This window comes from Athene noctua, chromosome 4 (genome assembly GCF_965140245.1).
Source record: "Athene noctua chromosome 4, bAthNoc1.hap1.1, whole genome shotgun sequence".
Taxonomy (NCBI): domain Eukaryota; kingdom Metazoa; phylum Chordata; class Aves; order Strigiformes; family Strigidae; genus Athene; species Athene noctua.
Window position 1 is genome coordinate 35,801,453 of NC_134040.1, and position 12,894 is coordinate 35,814,346.

A 12,894-nucleotide genomic window follows, 5' to 3' on the forward strand; every position below is an offset into this window, starting at 1 on the left:
ATAGCTTGAGAGGAAGTGGGAGATATCCTCCTACATTGCTTACTGGGAATACAGAAGTTTTACAACACAACAAAACGACTGTAATCTATCTATCTGATCCCCTGGTTATCTGTAAGCTTTTTATGATATTGGAGGAGGAATCAAGCCACATAAAGAATTACCCAGTGCCCTTTCCTTATCTGCGAGCTTTTTTTACTAATGGAGCCTACATGACTCTGCTTATGGAATTTTTTTTTAAACTTATTATTCATTTCACCATAGTTTTCCAAGACCAGTTTAAAGTCTCAAAATTCAGATTTTGTAAAGTTGTAGTACTGCAACCTTAGTAATGAGACACCAAAACACAGTATTTCCCAAACACCACATGCTCTGCAGGGTCAGCAGCAGGCTAGCTAAAATAGCCATAATGCTTCCCAGATTTTCCACTGCTGCCTGCTACTGAACAGTCATAGCTGTCCTAGTAGAGAGGACAGAAGGACTCCAATCCCTGAATACATTGCAAAGTTAGACTGGAAGGACGAATTTCCAGGTCTTGCAGCTTTCCAAGTCTACTTACTTCTAGGCTGAAAGCTAGTGTACAAAAAGAGCACACAATGATTTCAGACTCCTTATTTTTAAGCTGACAATCTAGATGCCTTTAATTCTGTAGCTGAAACCAGTACTCTCCAGTTCCTGAGATAACAAATCTTTAGCCTTAAACAACGCTGACTGCTGGCTGGCCTGGAAGATTGAGCACCCTTGTGTCCCATGTCACAGGAGGCAAGAAGCCAGGCAAAGGTGTGATGGAAACCTGCCTATACTTAGAAACAAAAGACTTGAGTGCAAGCAGCCTGCCACCAGTGCTCCCAGTTCTCAGCTGCTCCCAGTTCATAAACCACAGGGGATTCATTGGGTCTGACCATGAGCAAGAGTCATAGCTGATAAACTAGTGGGGACAAGGGCAAAGGGAACAGTTATCCAAGGAACTGTAGTAAACAGCCCTGGAGTGTTTATGCCAGTTACGTTAGGTGATGTTTTCTGCACAGAACTAAATTTCAAAAAAGCCTGTAGCCAAGCCAGAGGGAAAAAAAAAAAAATTACAATCAGGTTCCCAAAGGTCTGGATAGTTCCTTGGCACAGTGGAAGGCTACAAGGGAATACAGTGAGAACCTTGCTCCAGCACTGCAACTAGGGAAAATGCCTGAAGTTTACATTTTGATTTAGTAGATAGTCTAGTTCCTTGAACTTAAGAAATATATTACAAAGACACATTGTTTGAAGATGTTAAATAGCTAGCAGTAACAAGAAAAAGTAAGAGTTTGTAAACACATTTACCACATACAGTTAAAACATGACCTTTCTAAGGTTTTTTTGAGAAAAGTGGATGAAAAGCCAAAAATTTAAAAGTGACTTACATGGTGGTGCAGAACCCAGGAAAGCTACAAGCAGCACTTACAGCACCTACCAGCTTCAGGTACCCTAATTGTCTTCACTCACAGTGATTTCTGGTAACACCAGCCTGCTTTTACAGAAAACTTTTTAATGGATTTAATATTTATCTTTTCTCTAATTTCTTGATAATGCTGCTGCTAACAGTACTTGGTCTGCTAGCTGTTTCAAGTTATTTCATCCTCTAAAGGGGAAAAGAAAGTTTCTACTACTAAACTTGGAGGACATTCTTTCCCCATGAGTAAAAACATTTATCCTATCTCATACAGAATGTGCACTAGATGAGCTCTGCTCATATGGCGGTATTAAACTAGTAAAACATTCTAATATAGCTTTCAGTTTCTACTAGCAAAACAGCACTTGACTAGAAAAACTTGTTTAAGTGTTCCTCACTATCCACCTTCCCTCACCCCCCATGAAATACACTGTATCATTAATCACTGTCTGTTTGCTGCCAATATAACTACACTGGGGCTTTGTGACTGACTTAACTGTTGGCAGTCTAACCTCACCATGCTAATCACCAGCACAAGTATCTGGGGAAAAAACCCCGTAAATTAGACCTTTCCTTGGCAAGCATATTAAGGAAGTCTTCAGCTGGGAGTACTACAGTACTTGTTTATAACTGGCTACCTCCAACAGCTGCCTTGGGCCAGCATGGTCACAGGTCCACAAGCAGATGAGCAGCCTAACGGCCTCCTCCTACCCAAAGAGAAATAGGTTCCTTTTACTCCCTTGTGCCAGCTTTGGTACTCCAACATAATTTCCCCTTGCTTAGTCTGTCAGCCGATTCACCTTCCTAACCTGACAAAAAAACCCATTCTGCAGAACAGCTAGATCAGCTCAGAGCAGGATGAGCACCAAAGTCACCCAGCCAACACAGGTGAAATCTGTGACTGGGGTTGAGAGAAACCAAACTCTTAAGAGTTCTCTCCATCCTATGGAGCTGCCATCCCCCTAATTTTAAATTATATCCAGGACTAAGACCAGCTCACACTCAGACATGAGCACTTCAGTCAATTTGCAAAACCTCGTCTCATCCCCAGAGTAATGAGCTCTGCCCTAGCTGGTTCTGAATAACCAAAGGCTCTAGCAAGCACTTCAACCCCTCTCTGCTACCGCTGTCTCCTGCTCTAAGTAACTAGACAGCAAACTTCAGGAAAAAAAAGAGTAATTTCATATCCATCTGTCCAAAAAATACCACACACTACAGAGCTTTAAGCTGAGGGTATTTATAAACTATTTTCCAGATTAAATCTAATATGACACATTACAGAAACTATAATTACGTGATCTGAAGTTTTTAAGCTAATAAAGACAAAGATTTTTCCTTTGGCTACTACATCCAAGTGGAAGCATGTACAGCAATACTAGCTAACACAGATAATAAAGGGCCTGTTATTAAGCATGCCAGACTGTAAAGCCAGCAGCGGGCAAAAATGCAAAACAGGAAACTGTAATAGCTGAGATGGTGACCTATATGTAAGCCAGGTTTTCCAACATGTTCAGCAAGGCCAACATTCACATTTTCAAAATGGTATAGTTTGTCACTGCATTCACTAGATAATTAGCAGAATGAGGATGAAGACATAACCAATGTCTGTTTTATCTATCACCTCAGTCATAAAAAGGCAGAAGTGTCTGATGACAACAGGAAGGACAAAGAGACTGTGAAGGGAGATGAAACTCTGGCCCTCAACACTGGAGATTCATGGTGAGAGCTCAGTAAAGCCACATGAGTCGAATCTCTGTCTCCCTCATGTCCCCATTCCACCTCTGCTCAGGGAAGCAAACACTTCAGACATGCTTGAGATTACTGAAAGACTACCCATTTGAAATTAAACCAGTGTAATCACATTACGCATTTAACAATCACTGAAGCCATCAGGTACATGTTTTCAGGTCTATGAGAAGGTCTAGATAAATTTCAGATGTGCTTTCTTTGCTGTTGTGTCATACAACTGGGAAAAAAGAAGGCATCTGGACACTGTCCTGGGCAACCTAGGTGACCAGGTCTGAGCAGGGGATTGGATTGATGACCTCCAGGGGTCCTCTCCAATCTCAACCATCCTATAATTCCCTGAAGTTCTCGAAAGAACCACCTGCTAATCATTTGAAAACAAGAAGTTGGTCCACATCAGAAAAACAATTGACTCAGGAAAACGGCACTCTGCTTGCCACAGCAGAAATACAAAATCACATCAAGTGCTTCTAGACAGAGGTAGGGTCTGAGCTCTATTTGCCATGCATAGGCAGAGTCATGAGAGAATTGCTTTTTAAAGTAATATGGCATTTTCACCATGAAGTCAAACTCAATGGATTCAGTGCTATTAATCAAAAATCATACATTTCAATGGAGGATAAAAGATGTGTCCCAAATTCTACAAAAAATAGACTCACAAATTACGATGAAAATCTCAATCAGATCACTTAGTTTCCCTGATTTTGACCACTTCACCAAGTCCTATTTAAAATGGCCTGTGACCTTACTGTACTACTTTTAAGAATTTCAGATACAAACCACGGAGAGCAGAAGGCAAAGCAGTCAAAAATATAATGACAAATAATCCCTCTCCAAATTTTATGTAACTTCTGGAATATTTTCAAAGCAGACGGAAGTCTTCTGAATTGCCTCACTCATCCTTCCTTCACTGCTTGTACTGCTGAAGTTTGGCTTCATGTATAGCTTCATTCCACTAAAATGCAAGTCCTCATCACTGTCACCTTGCTTCACATACAGCCCTGGTAAGAAGCCACAAAACCAAACCAAAACTGCCTTCCTCAAAGAAGACTTCAGTCAGAAAAACACAACAGTGTCAAATTTCACAATGGAGCATTTAGGTATCAAGAGAAAGACCCTTCATCAAATGGAACTGTGTTTTATTGCTGAGCCAGTTTTAGTAACTTTTCAGGATGTGTGAGCAGAATCTACACTCCTAAGCAGGTGCTAGTGATCTAACTTGAAAGCAACTTTCTTGTTTCATACAACACAACTCAGAAACCCGGGGGGGGGGGGGGGGAACACAAACAAACAAACAAAACCACCAACAAAAAACAACTGGCCAACAGTGAGCAAAGGTGTTCTGCCAACCTTTTTGTCCTACCAAAATACTAGCAGAGCTTGTTGTGCAGCACCTTGGGAGGGCTAGAAAGAAAGACAGAGTTAAAAAACAAAAAAATCCCAAACCAACCCCCAACCCATACACTTTTGCTATTCTTCAGCTTTATAATTTACAGGGAGGGACACCACAGAGAATTAAACTATGGAATGAAACAGCAGGAGATATCAGTTCCACACCACCTTCCACCCTCGCACACACTTCCAAATTAGTCTTGGAAAAAATTTCTGAGAGTCCATTCTCCACTCTTTAGGAAATACAGCTAGTTACAAGCCATATTTTTTCTCTCAGTAGGTCAGCTGAATAAAAGTCCGTACTAGTAACGTACACGTAAGACAGCAAGGACATTTGATTAATTCCTCCCACATGAATATCCAAATGAAATCTAACAGATACAAAGGCGAAATGTACTGGTAGAATAAAGTCAAATATGCAACTCATTAACAGCATCTGACCAAACAGCAGATGTTTCCTCCTCCTATCACCCCTAGAAACACATTTAAATGGAAGACACAATTTGTTGCAACATGATTCTCCAGTTATTTACTTCATCTTTACCAAAACCGATTAAACAGCATTTAAGTATTTATATATAAATAGTTATTACATACACACACCCTGATAAATTTACAGGCTTTTCTCAACTATATATAGGTTTAGTCTACCTTTATCTGATGTAAATAATTTTTCAACAGCAGTGAATGTTATTTTAGGCACTCATATGTGCACAAGCACACAGAGCATACCTATCAAGTGTGAATAACCCTAATAACCCAGCACAAGAATAAATTATCTTTAAGTCTCAGGCCCTGGTTCATCACACTATGCCAGACAGAATGCTGCTATTATTGTCAATGCCTTAAAATGCTTGAAATCAGAAGTCTGAAATGATTTATAAGAAAAATATCCTCAGTAAATCAGTCTTTCCTGTAAACACAGAAGAATGAGATACTAATTCGCAATACTGAAAAAAGTGAGGAAGAAAAGCAAGCAAAAGTATGATCAGCTACGGTCACTGTATGCCCCAAGAAATCTGAACATAAAGGATTCTCTGAATTCATAGAAAACCTTTTGACCTGCTACTTAAGAGTCAGGTGTTAGCTCTGTGTGTACACATGCTTTTTTGCTTTCATCTACCTAGACAAGTTTTTAAACATGTACACCAATCTTGCAACCTCTATAGAAGAAACTCTGTAACACTGTAAATCCTGAACTCCAACTTCTACTCATGCATAAAATCTGTATTAACAGGGTATGTTTTCAACTTCCCCTCAGATAGTTCTGACTACTACATCAGTCGAAGCTGGAGGGCAGACATGACTCTGACACCCATGCTGGGGACAGAAGCAAGGAGACAGTGAAAACTCTCGTGATTCTGTCTATAATCACTTTAGCATTGTACAAACTTTTTAATGGGTTTCCAAGTCACCCAATATTGGATTGATAGTCCATAGATCACTTTGATGTGGATTGGAATTTTAATGATTTTAATGACAAAAACATGCAAGTGAAATGCTTCTGAACGCCATTAAGTGCTATAATTCAGACTGTCTATACTGACTTATTCAGACAGTCTCATCTGTTGCCATATTGGGAAGAGCATTCCCTTTATAAACACAGAAATATGAAATGATGCTTCAGAAATCACTGGCGAACCACATTAATGATTTACTTACATGCCAAGTCAACATAATAGTTGCCTTTGGATGATACTGCTTTGAACAGTGCCTAAATATAATGACTTATATAAAGGCATGTTTAAAAATAATTTGTTTTCCTCCTTGTACTCCACACTTTGCCTGTGCATGCTAGGGAAAGGGTGGGGGAAGAACTAAATGAGAAAGACTGGTGACATCTACTCTAATATCACTCTCCCAAGTGGATACCCCACACTGAAATTAAAGTGACATACAGTCCAGAACAATTACAGAGCTACGTTAGAATGACTGAATTGTGCAAGTGTCTAGAATAGCTGTACTGGTCAGGTTCCCTGCACTGGCAAGTCTAGAGGGAAAAAAAAAGTTTCAACTCTTGATCTATACTCAGTTTTCACAGTCTCCCAAGATACAACACGCGCAAGAAGAGTATAACTGAGTAAAGGAATCCGTACTTGCAGAAAACCCTTCATAATTTGATGACAGCTCAGCCCAGCAGCTGTGTCACACACAGCATGGCTATCGGGGGGAGGCAGCACTGTGGGCACACAGCTGCACAGCACTTCCACCTCAGCAATCCTGGTGCCACAGAACCTGAGATACACAGCCTCCCTCCTCCCCCCCAAAAAAATAAATAAAAATGGACCCAACTCAGCAGAGCTCAACCTTACACGCACTGAATACTTGACCTCACACAGTCTAATTAGAAGTAGTGTGCTCGATCGTTGTTCCTATTCAACTGCGAAGCACTTCCAAAGCCAAGACATGCAGGCATAAAACTGAAGCAGGGAGAGATCCTGTACAACCTGGGTTCATTCTGAAAAATGCTTTACATTCCTTGAAATTAGCCTGTTTATTTTATTAAATGTTTGCCTTCTTTATCCTGTTTAAAAAAACAAAGACACCCCCCCCACTCAAATACACACAAAACCGAAAAGCTTCTGTAATGCAAATTAACATTTGTCCTCCGAGGAGGATAGGGATCTTTGTGGCAGTCATTAGCAGCCAAGAGTGTCCTTCTCCTCACCCCTGAATCCACCCTCTGCAAAGCCCTTCACAAAAGGCCCAATCTAACATTTTCTCTGGTTATTCTGAATCTTGAAGAATAGCGACATTCCAATGGAAACAATTATACAACAGCCTGCAGAGATACAACTCCATCAATTAAGAAGTATCAATTCAAAATAACTTCTTTCCCATCCCAAGCGAAACTCGCTTGTTCTAAAGTTACACTATCGTAGCTTGAGCAAAATAGCTACAAAAGTGCAAGATGCCTGCGTAGATGAGCCTTTAAGTCACCAGTGTTTCAAGCCACACATGCCAATTTGTTGTTTATGTTTTAAACTCAAATTTTCTGTTCAGTAAACTTCAAAGGTAAACTTCTAGGAACTGAAAATCATCTTTATTAAGACTCACATGTATTCAATTTTTTGGGACACTGCTATACACAGAAGAAAGGCCTGTGGAAGAATACTCATCTGCAGCTACTAGAGGGAAACAAGTGAAGTTTTTATGGGCAGAACAGATATTTCCCCACTCTGAAAGCACAACTGGGTGAGTTTGTCATCAAAACCTAAACCATAAATTAAAAAAAAAAAAAAAAAGAAAAGAAAAGAAAGAAAAAAAAAAGTAGAATCACTTAACCATAAAGCAATTTGTGAACTCCGATTTTCATTTTCACAGATTTTACAGCTCTCTCTTCAGTAAGGTGGTATCATTTATCCATCTGCATTGCTACAACAGAAGAGAGCTCCATATCCACGTTTTATAAGACACTGCACCCAAAAGCCAGCTTTAATTCTTTTATCTGCCACTCAGAAAGCACCTTAGCTAAAGCACGTGCTGTTGAGATACAACTGAACCTGGAGACTAATGGATCTCTCACCACTAGTGACCATTTATTTTCTCTGCTTCTCTTGTATCCTTTAAAACTATATTTTTAGTTACATTTATGACTAAGAGCTGTTTCTCTCTTGGCTGGGAGATGCAGTGCAGAGTTCACACCAATTCAGGTATGAGGAGTTGGTTTAACCACTAATACGCACAAAACTCTCAAATGACCAAGCAGCACTGACTAGTAAAGAAAAAGGACTTTTAGCAGGTTTTTTCCTGAAACACTTCATATTGATTTTATTAGCAGAAACAGCAAGACCTAAGATGTTTAGTATATGATAAATGTTCTACTATCTGTGGCATGCTACCCTCTAAGCTATTTGGAGCAGAAACATGGATCTGAATCCACAGTTGCCTTCACTAAAAAAAAAAAAAAAAAAAAAGTAGAATGTCCTATGCCAACCCGTACTCAAAATTACAGTCTCTGTTCTAAAATAAGTTTGCACATATAGTTCAAGATGTGACTAAAATGTTCTGACCTATACAAGAACTCAGATCTGCAGGAACATTTCAACAGGCAGTTACAAACTTTAGTCGGATAAAAATACTAGAGGAAAAGCCCAAACAATTAGCTTGTTTGCCTGTCCCTTTGATGTCTGATAGCACAGTCTGCAGGTAAAGTCTAGCTGATTTCAATGCTTGAGAAGGGTTATGTAAAATTCAGATACTCACTCACAACCACTTCCCCACACACACACCTCCAAGCTGCCCATGCCTCCATCTATTTCAGTCACTAATGAGTGCAAGAAAGAGGCTGAGTCAACCTAAATTGGTTCAGCATTTATTCTTCACAGGGCCACAAGCTTTAATTTCAATTACTCTTTGCACAACTTAAATAATAAACATGGTGCGCTCTTTATTTGATTCTTAAACCACCCATATCTGAAGCACAATGGGACATGTCACAGACACTTGCTTCGCTGCCCTCATAATATGGTTTAATTATGATGACTGAACTAACGGGCTCACATCATAGACTTTTACAGGTTGACCCTGTGTCATCCTGATGTATCATTTTGCACCAGTTCAGTGCTGTAAATCAATTTAAGATCTCCAGCAGGTTGAAAAGGCTGGTAATGATGCTTTCTCTGCAGTCTCTGGGGACTCCACATTATACACAACTTACATTATTTATAAAGCTGAGATGATGCCTCCATTAGGCTTGTGAGACGACTCGAATGAGCTTTTATTTTACACACACAACTTCGGCTTCAGAGCAGAAAACTGGCTACACACAATATGAAGTGCATTCATACTTCAATTAAAAAAAAAAAAATTTAAAAAAAAAAAAAAACACAAAACACAACCAAAAAGTCCCAACCCCTTCATTTTTAAAATTTAAATCATTATACCAAGCAAAGAAACTCATCATTTAATCTGAATAATTTCCCAGCATTCAGAAACACAATTAGGAATTTTATTAACCTTTGTATGGCTTTTCCTTACATTCAACTCTTTACTTTGTGTTCCAACTACAGAGGAAAAGCAAACACCAAATGCATCAGCTTTCAAACATTTGATTTGATAGTTAATATTTATACAGAAACAGAAAGATCTCCATCTGTGTATTCAGCCACTTTTCTCACATGTACTGGATCATCATCTCTTCAAGGGTACACAAAAAAGGCAATTTGAACAGGACAGAGTAGGAAAAAAATGTATTTGATTACATACCCAATGGTTGATGGGGTCAAAACCGAAGCAAGGACAAATCCCTACCCTTAGGGTAACCTGATCACGCCTTGAACTGATCCTCTCTGGTAGCTATGGAAGTCTTCTAGATCACCCGAATCAAGGGAAATTTCTCTGAAGCTTACAGTCTGAAGTAAATTGCAAGATTTCACCCCTAAGACCAGAGCAAGAACTTCAGAAAGGACTTAGATATCTTTCGTTTTCATATCGATGCTCTTCCAGTCACAGTAAAGCAAGCACTCAAAACTTGCACTGAAATCCAATGAGAACCTCTGAAAAGCTTCATAGCACTGCTCTCTGGTTCAATGGGGAAGTAAAATGACTATTAATCCACTGCAGCAAACAAACGCACCTCCCATAATTCAGCAGAGTAATTACTGACAAGTAAAAGAAAAAAATTAAATGAGCGTTAACACCTCAGATTCCCTCACTCGATTTGCTCCTATTGTTTGACAGGACAAGGTGCAGACAGCGAGTGAAGACTCGCGGAATTACAGACAAACGCCTGCAAAGAAAAGTGGTCTCTGTGGGTTGGATTAGTGTTTAGTCTTAGTCTTAAATGCTGCTTAAAAACACATGTAACTATCAGGGGGTCTGTTTCTCTTTTTGACTGTATTTTTGACATCTCTGTATGCAAAAGAGATTTGAACTTTCGGCTATGACATGTTGGAAATACAGCTTTCTCCTAAGCACGTTAGTTTCAAGACGCCGAATCTTTAACATTGACATTCATTAAACACTGACATGTTTCACGCAATGATCTTTTCCATTTGCTCACATCTGAAATACACATCCACTTTTCCTCCTCCCCACCTGGATCTAACGCCACTTCTCCTTTCCCAAATAAAACTGTTGCCTTTTTTTACATGCAGCGAGCACCATTTTTTCCTAAAACACACCAAAAAAAACCCCAACAAAAAACAGATTATTTTTTTTCGGAATAAACTCGTAAAACCAAACTGTTGTCAGACCTCCTATTTTTGTTCGGATTGATCTAACAAAAGAGCAAGCACAGCAACCCTTCCTCGATCACAACTACCACTTAATTCAGTTTATACATATAAAAAAAAAAAAAAAAGTCAGGATTTGGCCCAGATTCTTTCGAACGCATGAATGAATATTTCCACACCAGTAAATTTTAATAAGCTTTCAAGATCTATATTCAGGATAAGATTATTTGGCTGCAGAGCCCGAGTATACGAAGAAACTACATTAAGGAGGGGAAAATCTCATGCATCCAAACCTTCTCACAGGGAGGAGAAAAAAAATTAAGTGAACTTTCCTTGACCTCTAAGCACAGATTTGTCATTAAAGGGAGGAAAAAAAATGAAGAAAAAGAGGGGAAGGAGATTGGGGGAAGAAAGGAAGGGGAGAAATTAAATTAAGCGGGCAGGGATACGGTCCGGCCGAGGCAAGGGGCGAAAGACTTTCCCCTCGCAAAAACAAAGGCGGGCACTTGCCCCGTCTGGCCGGGGCTCGGCCGCGTCCCCCCGCGGGGCGCACAAAGGGGCCGGGGCCGGGCGGCGGCCGCGGCGCAGCCCCGCGGCCCAAGCAGAGGCTTCTCCTTGGAGGAGGGCGGCTGCCCGGCGGGGAAGGTAAGGGAAGGAAGGGCTTTCCCTCCCGCCGGGCCCGACGCGGCACCTACCCACAAACTTCGAGCCGGGAGCGACCGGCGGGGAAGCGACGCCGGGTCTCCCCCGGGCTGCTGAAGGGACGCCATCATGCCGGGGACGAGAGGAGGAGAGCGGGGCTGCGCTCCCTCGGCGGCGCGGAGGAGCCGCTCCCCACTGCCCGGCCCGGCCCGACGCGGGGGCCCCCGGAGCCGGGGACCACCCGGGGGAGCGGCGGGAAGGAGGAGGAGGAGGGCGGTGCAGGCACGGCCGGCCAGCGGGGACAGCAAAGAGAGGCGAGGCGAGGGGAACGCGAAGTTGTTACCGGCGGCCGGGCGGTGAGGGAGGGAGGGAGGGAGGGAGGGGGGGGGTGTGGGGGGGGCCGGATCGATCTGGTCTGGCTGGCGTCAGGCAGTCGGAGCCGCGCGCGCGCCCGCCCGCCAGCGCGCAGCTCACCGGCACGCGCGCGGGCGCGCGCTCCCCTATCCCTCCTTCCCGCCCCCGGCCCGCGCACGGGATCCTCTCCCCAGCGCGCGCGCGCGCGCGCCCGCCGCCGGCACGCGGCCGCCCCTCAGGAGCGCGGCGGGAAGCTCCGGCGGCTGCAGCCCCCGGGCCCCCCCTCCCCGTCCCGCTGCCGTAAGCCCCAAGGGCCCACCCGGCCCCCAGGCCGCCGTTGCTGGGCAGCCCGCGGAGGTGTAAAAGGCGGTTGAGCGCCCCCGGGGCCCGGTGGCTGAGGGGCTCGGGCAGCCGGGGCTTCGAGCGAAGGAAGCGCCAGGTAACTGTGGGACTCGCCGCTGAAGTTAACTCCTGTGATGGCTCGGACTGAACTGGACTTCGTCCTGCCTCTTCCTCACAGGTGATTCCCCAGATCAAGACCCTGGCCATAGGTACTGTTGCAGTTGATCCTAATTTCTTCAAGTAAACCTATTAAAGAGCAGGGCACTAAAGGCCCTATCTGTGCCATCAGATACACAGTAGTCTCACCCCTATGGCCCTTCGAAGTTAATTTGAACTCTGAACCTGCAAGTGTCTGCTCAAAAGTGGATCTCGCTGAAAGTGTGAAGCCTGCTTGAGGAACGGGAAGTCTCTCTTACCCACTATGTTTCTTTACAGGGCCCAGATGAGCATAGCGCAAGTAGGATCGAACTGAAACAGATTCTTTAACAAACGTTTTGGCTTTTACCCAGTCATCATTCACGGAAGGAGATGTGAAGTAACAAGTGCAAGATGTTTCTACATAGCAAAATATTACAATACACCTATCCTGGCATAATTACATCTCTATACCTATACCGGTAAATTTTCACATGCCTGTGAAGTTCTAGGTATGGTATTAACCTCATTTTAAAACACAGCAAAGCTGAGGCCCAGAGAGCTTAAGACACAGAGAGTTTTACCAGATGAGCAGTAGTCCCAGATTTACCCACCTGCCCATGGAGGTGCGTGACAAGTCTGAAGACACAGAACTGGCATGGCTTGCCCAAGGCCACAGAAGGA

General features: G+C 42.7%; 1 protein-coding gene across 2 annotated transcripts in view; it reads right to left on the reverse strand.

Moving 5' to 3' along the window:
- SMAD1 (SMAD family member 1) overlaps window positions 1-11,747 on the reverse strand; it is a 48,427-nt gene extending 36,680 nt beyond the window's left edge. The window contains exon 1 of one of the 2 annotated variants that reach the window (XM_074904996.1): window positions 11,433-11,747. The gene's annotated coding sequence lies outside the window, so the exon portion shown is untranslated. Of the gene's footprint in view, window positions 1-9,769; window positions 9,888-11,432 lie in introns of those variants that run through there. The other variant, XM_074904997.1, reaches the window with a different exon arrangement.
- Window positions 11,748-12,894: the final 1,147 nt, after the last annotated feature.